An 11,393-nucleotide genomic window follows, 5' to 3' on the forward strand; every position below is an offset into this window, starting at 1 on the left:
TTCTCTTTGCGACTCGACTCGCCGAGTCAGTCCATGACTCGCCGAGTCTACCGATTTCCAAGTCCTGACCTGTCCAACTCACCGAGTCTCCACTCGACTCACTGATTCGAGTCTCAACTCAAAGGGTTTGGGGTTTCGCGACCTGACTCGCCGAGTCCAAGAACAGACTCGTCGAGACCAAGGCAATCTTCAACCAACTCGCCGAGGTGTTCATCAAACTCGCCAATTTCCTGCCCAACTTCATCCGACTCGACGAGCTGGTCATCCCAGTCGTCGAGTTCCTCCTAACCTTCATGCTACTCGCCGAGTCCACTCAAAGGACTCGCCGAGTCCATTCAGATCTACATACATGTAGAGGACTTTTGAGTCATGCATGGGCTCCAAACTGTAGATCTACCCTCCCCAAGCCTATTCCTCACGTAAAGTTGCAAACTTTACGTGTAGAGAAGGAGATCTAGGCTAAATACACCATAAACTAGGGTTTAATGCAAAGAGGCTCCATAGTCAACTCAAGGGCTGATACTTTATGCTTTCCAAGACCAAAATATGCTTAGATCTGAAGCAGCAACTCCAGATTCGACTTCTAACTCAAATGGACAACTTAATCATGGCTAAAAAGCCCCAAAACTCACAACCAAAATAGATCTAAAGGGAGGGAAATGACTTAGTACCTTCAAATGTTCAGAAATATCTTCCCAATCCCAGATCTATAGCCCCCTTCTTTAACCCTCAAGATCCTTCTTCCTTTTCCAAGCTTTAGTGCACTCTTGAAGGCAATAATTAGCTCAACAATTGATATGGCGGCTAGGGTTTGGTATTCAGGGTTAAAGAGGAAGTAAAGGAACCTTAGGGAAGAGAATGAGGCAATTAAATAGGCTCCAAGTCCCGAATTTAGGGTTTTCCTCGAACAGACCTGACTCGTCGAGTCTCCTTGGCTGACTCGTCGGGTCGGTCACTTACTCCTCGACCCGGATCCCGCTTGGACTCGCCGAGTTCCTCCTTGGACTCGCCAAGTCTCCCCTTAAACTTAGGGTTTTCTTTCCTTTCTAGGCCTTCAAAACTTTGGGTGTTACATCTCTCCCCCACTTAAACTAAACTTCATCCTCGAAGTTTGCTATGGCCCACCGCCTGCGATCTGCCTCCAATATCCCACCAATTATTCCAACATCAGCTGCCTACCTTCGCTAGCCTTCCGCTCGGTCATTCCGACTAACACTAATCCTTGCGGATAATAGACTCGGGTCACCCTGACCCTGAACATCCTTGAAACACAAACTACTCACCGACAATCCTTCTGGTACTCACCGAGTACTGCATTGAACCTATAGGGGTTCACCCCTTCTTTCCTTGCGCAAATTCCTTGCCTTCCCAAGGCAAAGCTCCATAACCAACTATTTCCTCTATCATTGTGAAGGTCCTATCCTTCACCAACTCTATCACCCCCTCTATTTCCAGTACGGTTCATCACCGTCTGTAACCACTGACACTCTTCTCTGTCAAAACTTGGTGCCGAGCACCCCTCGATTCAACTAACTGAATTCCACCATACACTGCTAACCCGCAGTACTACTAAGTGAAAATTCTGCTATTCCTTGTCTGCCTTCTGGATGAACTAAGACCACCCTGGTCCCTACCAACCTATCAATGTCTGGATTACCGGCTCCCACCGGTAGCTAGTTCCAACACCATCACTAGTCGTTCTCAGCGGCTTCCGAAGAAACTTCGACCACCTATAACTGCTCAATCTATTCTGCCATTCAGGCAGTACAAACATGGGATCCCCAATCCCCCAATTTGACACTAAGTTCTCTACCAGGTCCCACCTGCACTGCTAAAACTCATGGGCCTCGCCCACGGGTCCCACCCACCTCTATCCTTCTAGTCCTACTAGTCTAAAATTTCTACTCAAGAACCATATAATCGCTGCTTCCAAAAAAATTACTAAGCTCCCCCGCGACAAAACGATATACACAATGAAGTATAAAATCCGAAAAAGTCGTGAAAATTTTGATGATATCACGAAAAACGACCTTCCGAACCGCCAAGACTTGATGGAATCATTATTTTGCTGTTCACAAAAAAAATATGAGCGTTAAAGAATCCAAAACTGTTCACCGGCCCTCAATGTAGTAATTTTTCTGAAAATTGGGCCGAAACTGTCACTTTCTGAAAGACAGGGGCTGGAATGGTAATTCAGCATCAACAAACCCTTTTATATGTAACAAAATCTGCAAATGGTCAAAAACTGCCAAGGCATGAAAAGTATAGGGACCGGAATTGACAAATCGTAGGTGTTGCAGGGACAAAAAAGAAACTTTAAGTCATCTTCCCCAATTTAAAGAACACGACTGGAAGGTGATTTCAAGCGAACGGGAATTTGAGCCACTATCGTTTCAACCACAAGCAACCGAACCAAGGTTCGTTTCAAGATCGCCATGTAATCACGCGAACCGAACGTTCGGTTCGTTTCAAATCAAGCATTATCAGGCGAAACTACTTTCGCTTTCGGTTCATCCTTCGATCGCTCCAACCATTAACAACTGAACCCAGTTTCAAAAGCAAAACCGAGCATCCCGATTAGAATAAGGAGCGAAACCTTAGCCAAGCCGAATTACAGGTTCGCTTTCGGTTCATCTCCTATTACAGTCCCAGCATAAACACACGAACACAAGATCGAGGTTTGTTCCATGAGATGCTAACGCGAATCTCCCCCCCCCCCCTTTCGTTCCAAGTGCTAACAAATGACCCCAAGTTTATTTCACGTTCGTTTTGAGCATAAGCCTTCATACCGAGCCCTGAGTTCTGAACACCAAGAACCTCACCCAAAGCGAACCAATTTCAAACACGAACCCAATCACAGGTTCACTTCCGAATCAAACGATCTTGGGAGAAGAACGAGCGCGAACACAGAATCACAATCACCGAACCCTTAATCTTTCTCTCATGTTCACCCGATTGAGTTACGATTCAGATCTCATACATTCTCAGGTAACGCCTTTTCTAACCAGTTTAGACTTGACAAAGCGAACTCAATTTCATTTGAACCAATGTATTAAGTCCCAAAGGTAAGACCCATTTGGCGATTAAGAACCTGATTCCAATTTGATTCCAGATCAACAACCCACAGTTCTTCGTTAGTATGAATCGATTTTGACTTTTGAGGTTTGACTCACAAGAACATCTGCTCAATCCAATCAAGATTTTACCAACAGGGAATCGGTTTCTAGTTCCGAATGCTTCCAAAAGAAATACCGAATTCGCTACACATCTTTTATGCATTCCAATTTTGACTTATTCTGGATTCACTTTTCACATCCGTTCGTCACCTGTACATCACAGGTCTTCAAAATTTCTACTCAAGAACCATATAATCGCTGCTTCCAAAAATCGAGATAAATCACAACAATATCATCAAACAATATCCAAGTTCAAAATGAGTTAATCAAACCGATCTTAAGAGTGTGAATGAGAAAATCGATGAAAGGTTTGATCTTGAATTAAACCACACACAAATCGATTCATCAGAATTGATGAAGACATATCAATAATCCTTAGTCGACAGCGATACAAGCAACGATTGTTAATCTTGATTGATCTTTGAGAGAATGAATAAATGGGTGAATTGAGCACGTAAAGTAAATGACACAAACGGAAATCGAATGTGATATTACAGAAAAAGAGTTGGATCATGAACAGTGAATCGGCCAAAGGATTGGGCCAGATCAAGATAAGACACGAATGGATTCAAATGGGTCAAAACAAATGATTAAAATCGACTGATATTTGGATTAAGCTAATCACCAGATCTAAGATGAACAGAAGAACGAATAAAAAAAAATTAGATGAACAGTGATGAACAGCATGAATTTCCATGAGCAGTAGCTTGAACAAAATATTGATTCCATACCGCCAAAACACCAATAATCTTCAATATATGTAGAAAATCACCAAATCAAGAACCGATACTTCAAAAATCAATAGATTTTCAAAGACCCGCTCTGATACCACTTGTTGGGATTAAAACCCTAATTGTGATTTGATGAACAAGATGCGGAAAATAAGAACAAACACAATAATGAAGATTATGTCGAATGATCACTCGATTTATTGAATTGTGAGGAACAAATTACACATAAGAAATAAGAATCTAACTCTACAAGAAACCTCACGTGGCGGCTACATTTTGCCTCACTCTCTTAACCATAATAATGAATAATACATGACTATTTATAGGGAAAAGACAAGTCTTGGGCTTTTAACCTAGAATTCATCAAAGGGGCCCATTGCCATCATCCATGGAGTGCTTTGAAACCCTACAGTATGCAGATGGCATATAACTCGATCACAATCAACCGCTCAATAATAAAATACTCATACCGATAATGATGCAGAACCATAAAAATATAATCATGCACAAATAAAAGAACTGAAAATAAAAATCGCATACCTGCAACGTCCGGTGCTGATCGCGCCTCTAAGGTAGTCATCTGAAGAGCTCTGCCTCCTACCGCAGGCGCCTCAACACAACCTTGACGGCCGTCTGTGATCCTCAAAGTAGCAGGGGCAGGTGCCATCACCCGTCCTGCTGAAAACAAACTGGGACACTGGGCCTTCTTGTGGCCCCGCTGGTTGCAGTGAAAATATAACAGGTCTGATCCCTGTGAAGTGGTAACAGTACAATCCCTGCTGAAATGTCCAGTCCGACCGCACTTGAAACTGCCAGACTCACCACCGCTACCACTCCTGCACGCGCCCCCGTGCGCCCTGCCACACTTCCCGCAGCGACCGCGGTCTTGATAATCCCTCGACCTCGAATCCAATCCCTTAGGCCTTTTGCTCGAACCTGCAGCTACCTGAACCTCATTCGGATTCCTCTTCTGGATCTGCTCCAAATCAATTTCCCTCTCTCTAGCCCAAGAAATCATATCTTCCAGCGTCTTACAGCTGGATCTGCTCACGAACTCCCTGATGTCATCCCTCAACATCTCATGGTATTGGGCCTTCTTCATCTCCTCATCCACGACATACTGCGGTACGAGAAGAGCCCTCTCCCTAAACATGGCGGTGATCCCCGCCACAGTCTCAGTGGTCTGCGTCAAATCCTGAAACTCCCATGCCAACTGATGCACCTCAATAATCGGCGAAAACTCCGCCCTGAACCTGGCCAAGAAATCACTCCAAGTCATCGCGTCCAACGTGGCATCATCCCCCAAAGCATGACCAATCTCCTCCCACGAATCCCTTGCTCTGTCCTTCAGAAGACATGAAGCGAGTCTGACCTTGTCCCCCTCAGGACACCGGCTCGTACGGAATGTGTTGGCAACATCAGCCAACCATCTGCTACTAGCGATAGGGTCCCTAGCCCCATGATAATCTAGTGCCCTGCAGGCCCTGAACTCTCGAAATGTCAAGGTATGCGCTCCCATCAATGCCATCATCTAAGTACGGAAGGCTCCCAGCCTCTCATCCAAAATCTCCAATATACGCTCCTTGACCGTGCCAAAGATCACAGGAGTCTGATCTAGAATATTGCGCGTAACCTCGGCATATATCAACTCCCTCATTCGCTCCTCAAGCTGCTCGGCCCGTGAACCCGAGTCTGATCCCTCTCTGGTACCTGATCTGCCCGCTGGTCTCTCTCGCAATGTCACCATACTGAAAATATAATACATCCACTATCATAATACTCATCACTGCTGCGAGACCAAACACACTCCCTACTAGGTTCCCGGTCTTGTCATGGCCTTTCCCGAATCGAGTACGGATCCTATGCTTTCAGTAGTACGGGCCCATACTACCTTCCACATCTATCCGTACTTCCCTTAGGAATTGCTTTGACTCCACTAGGTCCCTTATCCACTACTACTGCTCCCAGCACTATCTCATCCGAGGCTTACCCTAGGGAAACTTCTGACTCAACTCAAACCAGTCTTCAGCTGCTGAAGGACTCCTTGTGATGCCAATTAGCCATCACCTGGATACCATCACATGTGACGAGGCTCAGATAATCCTTCAAGTAAAAGACTCGTCCCTACAATGTTTGGACTCAAACAAGAGCTGCGCAATATGACCAAATCTAGCACTCTGAGATTATTCGACCCTGATCACATGTGACATGTTGTATCTATCTAATGGCTAACTCCCATCATTCAGAATCCCACAGTGCACAAAGCAAGCAGCATTCAGACAAGGGAAAATCTAACCACAACATACTCACGCAATCATATCCACATAGCAAGAAACTGAACTAGCATGCAACACAAACTCATAGACCCACACAAACTCATAAACTCAGGCATAACCTAAACAAAATATCCTACTACTGTATAATCAGCACTATCATGCAGCTCAAAACATATATAATAGGCACATAAGGCATCATCCCTAGATCCTTAGTCCTAATCTAGCATGTTGTTCTATCAACCGATAATCATAACATAAACTTGTATGGATATTTTGGGGTACTTACTTGAGCTCTGTTGATTGCATGCACCACACCCTTTTTCTCTTTTCAAACTTCTTTTCTTTCTGAAATATTTTTGCTTTTCTAAAACTGTTTTCTTTCCCAAAACTCTCTTTTTACAAAACTGTATTTTCATTTTGAAAACTTCCATACCAATTCTTCAGTTTGAGTTCAGACACATCCGAGAGCATGTCTGAATCCCTCAAACCAAGGCTCTGATACCAACTTGTAACATCCAAAAATTCAAGACTAACAATTTTCTTTTTAATAAAACATTACTTAAAGCAAAATCATCAATCCAATTATAATCAGCGTATTAATTTCTAAAACACATGTTCATTATCAGAGTAAAACATTCCTAGGCTGTCTAATCTATGGTGCGTGTCATGCGATCACCCCGGGCTCTTCCCTCTACTACCAGAAGTACCTGAAACCAAAACTAAAAACCGTAAGCACGAAGCTTAGTGAGTTCCCCACCCTACCACATACCATGCATAACCACATACTACACAAACTGGGCCATGCCCGCTATCCTGGGCCTCGCCCCTACCTCGGGCCTCGCCCGCTACAACGGCCCCGCCGCTACAGGCCCTGCCTACCTTCGAGCCTCGCTCGTATACAGATCTGTTTCACTTAGGGCTCGCCTGTCACAGGCCCCCGCCCACTAATATATAAAATCACATAAACATATCACATCACATCACATAAGCTAAACACATACTAACGGATCTTGTCCTAAGGCCTCGCCTATCTCTGCGCCCCGCCCTTGTCCTGCTACTGATGACTCATGGAACCCCGTCCATACTCCTGCTAATAGTGAGGTACGGGCCCAACCAACCCTCACTTCTTCCCTAACTTGGGCCTCGCCCCTGATCTGCTGCTACTGAGATGTGGATCACCATCCATACTCTGCGATTGGTGAGATACAGGACCTCGCCCACACTCACCTCCCTACCAGGCACATACGAGTATCACACAGACAACAAGTATAAACTATCACATAAACCATTCCTTGGGCACCCGCCTCTATCATTGGACCTCGTCCCGAATATCATACTAGCATACTGTGCCTAGCGCTAACCCCCGGGTCTTCTACTCATAACTACATGGGCCGACATTGTGGCCGTAGACCCATTCATACAAAGGGAAACTCACCTGCATTGGCTGAACTGGCTGATGAACCCACTAGCTGTTGCCCGACAACTCTCTGAACTCCTGCTCCACTCGCTCCCCGAGCTACCAATATCAATGCAACACTGAGTCTAACAGACCCCCGAAAGACAACCAAGTCAACTTTGGTCAATGTCAAAGTCCAGGTCAAAGTCAACCTTCTAGGTCAACCCTACTCGCCGATTCACCCTATTGACTCGTCGAGTTCATATGTTCAGAGTCCTTCTCTTTGCGACTCTACTCGCCGAGTCGTCCATGACTCGCCGAATCTACCAATTTCCGAGTCCTGACCTGTCCAACTCACCGAGTCTCCACTCGACTCACTGATTTGACTCTCAACTCGAAGGGTTTGGGGTTTCGCGACCTGACTCGCCGAGTCCAAGAACAGACTCGCCGAGTCCAAAGCAATCTTCAATGAACTCGCCGAGTTGTTCTTCAAACTCATCGAGTTCCTGCCCAACTTCATCCGACTCGACGTGCTGTTTATCCCACTCGTCGAGTTCCTCCTAACCTTCATGCTACTCGCTGAGTCCACTCAAAGGACTCGCCGACTCTGTTCAAATCTACATACATGCAGAGTACTTTTTGAGTCATGCATGGGCTCCAAACTGTAGATCTACCCTCCCCAAGCCTATTCTTCACGTAATGTTGCAAACCTTACGTGTAGAGAAGGAGATCTAGGCTAAATACACCATAAACTAGGGTTTAAGACAAAGAGGCTCCATAATCATCTCAAGGGCTGATACTTTATGCTTTCCAAGACCAAAATATGCTTAGATCTGAAGTAGCAACTCCAGATCCGGCTTCTAACTCAAATGGACCACTTAATCATGGCTAAAAATCCCCAAAACTCACAACCAAAGTAGATCTAAAGGGAGGGAAACTACTTAATACCTTCAAATGTTCAGAAATATCTTCCCAATCCCATATCTATAGCCCCCTTCTTGCACCCTAAAGATCCTTCTTCCTTTTCCAAGCTTTAGTGCACTCTTCAAGGCAATAATTGGCTCAACAATGGATATAGTGGCTAGGGTTTGATATTCAGGGTTAAAGAGGCAGTAAAGGAACCCTAGGGCAGAGAATGAGGCACTTAAATAGGCTCCAAGTCCCGAATTTAGGGTTTTCCTCGAACAGACCTGCCTCGTCGAGTCTCCTTGGCCGACTCACCGAGTCGGTCACTTACTCCTTGACCCGGATCCCGCTCGGACTCGCCGAGTCTCCCCTTAATGTTAGGTTTTTCTTTCCTTTCCTGGCTTTCAAAACTTTGGGTGTTACACTTATTCTTATACATATCTATATAAATAAGATTATAATAATAGTGTAAGTGTTGTTTTTAAACCCTTTTAAAAAACTAAGGATTATTTTGGAATTAAAGTATTAAAGTGTAAGACTTTACAAATTCCAAAACTTGAGGGCAAGTTTTGAACCTATTTCAAGACTCTTCAATTTGTAACTTATGAGTTTGAATGGTTCATAAAGTTGAAGACTCTTCATTTTATGAAACCTCCTATTCTTTAATGACAACTTTTAAAGAAGTGACTTTTGGTTATCCATAACTTGAGGATAAGTTATGGACACCATCATAAGCATTAAGATCATGAATTAAACAAACATGTAGGTCACACATAATTCCTTTGATCTTCTAAGACTCATAAGAACAAATATTCATATCAAACAACTTCAATAAATCATATTAAAACATATAAAACTTAAAAAACAAACAGATTTTAAAACTCCAAAATAGTTTGGGATAATGATTCTAGCCCATTCCAGCAACAAAACTCGGAAAACTGCCCAACACGCATCTACTCGCCGAGTGCATGATCTTACTCGAAGAGTAGGATGAATTTTGTCTTTGACTGGTCGAGTTCTCCCCTTGCACTCGGCGAGTCCAGTCGAAACCGTGAACATTTTTTTGATTTTCAAGTAGTTTGCATCAACCCTATAAACCTTGAATCTATGTTTTCTCTAATATACATGCAAATTTGGTTGTCAAGGTTTACTTCCTAACATGCATGGCATGGGGAATTTAGTAATATATAAAATCTAGTAGAAGTACAGACCTTTCTTGTTGCTTGGATTCCTTGATGACTTTGTGAGCCTAGCACCCCAAATGTTGTGCCTCAAATGCTTCACACAACACTACAAGACTTGGAATAAATTGAGATAATACACTTGCACTCAAAAGTTGGTTATGCCCTCTTAGAACTCACTAGTATTCCGATTTTGCTAACTATATGGCTCCTTTTATAGTGTTGTCACAATTAGGGTTTACACATGAATGCCCTTAATTATCATGACTCTTCATTTCTAATGATTCATGGGTTTGTAACTCCTATGAACTATCCATGGAGCTCCAAATGGTTATACCCCAACTCCATAAACCATGGATCATAAATCCATCATAAAAGATTAGACGATTGTCATAAACAACCCTATATATTGAATTAGTCTGATTTTGATCACCAAATTAATTCCAAATTAATATTCGATCAACACTAATTAAATAACACTATTATTAATATATTAGAACTTATAATATATTAATAATCACAACTGTCCTTTCTCTCATTTAGTCTATCCAAGTATTGCAATGTCATGCAACCCAAATGGACCAGGGCGAGTCGGGTCAAGTACATACCAAATAAAGTTATGGACTTAGACACTATATCCACCAATTCTATGCTAGTATATGTTAGCGGGCGGGGCCCGGAGACAGGCGGGGCCTAAGGAAAACATATATGTACGTCAAGCGGGGCTCGAAGCCAGGCGGGGCCTGGTGACGGACGGGCGGGAGCCCAGTATTTGGTTATATGCGTAGTGTTATGTATGGAATGTATGGATCATTAGATATGTATGGGATGCGGTAGGTTGGGGAACTCACTAAGCTTCGTGCTTATGGTTTTCAGTTTTGGTTTCAGGTATTCATTTTTCAGAAGACGAGCTCGGGAGGGTTGCAGTGCGCACACCACAGCAAGTTAGCATGGGATGTTTACTCTGATAATTAAACAAGTGTTTTGCAAATGAAACTATGATTTTTCATATAAACCCTTTTGTATGTTTGAATGACTTAGCGCTATGAATTAGTAATGTTTTCAAAAGAAATTTTTGGACTCGAAATTTGGGATGTTACACAACATGTACGGGTATCCTGTGAATTACTTACTTGAGCTCGGAAGATTGCACGCATCCCACCCTCTTTTTCTTTATAAAAAACTTTTTTAGAAATTTGTTCTCTCTCAAAAGATTACCAATCCTTCAGTTTGAGTTCAGTCACAACCAAGAGTGTGCCTGAATCCCAAAAATCCATGGATAAATTTTCATTTTTAAAACATCAATCCGTATAATGATTTTTTGCAAAAACATTCAAAGTAAAATAATAGTTAAACATCAGAGTAGAAGTCATAAATAACTATTGTGAAATAAAACTCTAGAGTATGCTTTGAAGTCACGTCGGGCACTTCCCTTTCAAACTGGAAGTACCTAAAACCATAATCATAAAACTGTAAGCACAAATCATAGTGAGTTCCCTAAAATACCACATACCATACATATCATTGGGCCTATCCCGCATATTGGGTCCAACCCATAATAATGGTCTTAGCCCTTCCTAATCATTGGGCCCAACCTATCATACAATTATGCCTAGCCAATAGTACAATAGGCCTAGCCCAACATATAATAGGTCCAACCCTCTCATGCAATTGGTTGTAGCCCCACAATTATTTCCATGGGCCCAACCCATCATACAATGCAAGAG

This window comes from Lactuca sativa, chromosome 3, assembly GCF_002870075.4.
Source record: "Lactuca sativa cultivar Salinas chromosome 3, Lsat_Salinas_v11, whole genome shotgun sequence".
NCBI classification, from domain to species: domain Eukaryota; kingdom Viridiplantae; phylum Streptophyta; class Magnoliopsida; order Asterales; family Asteraceae; genus Lactuca; species Lactuca sativa.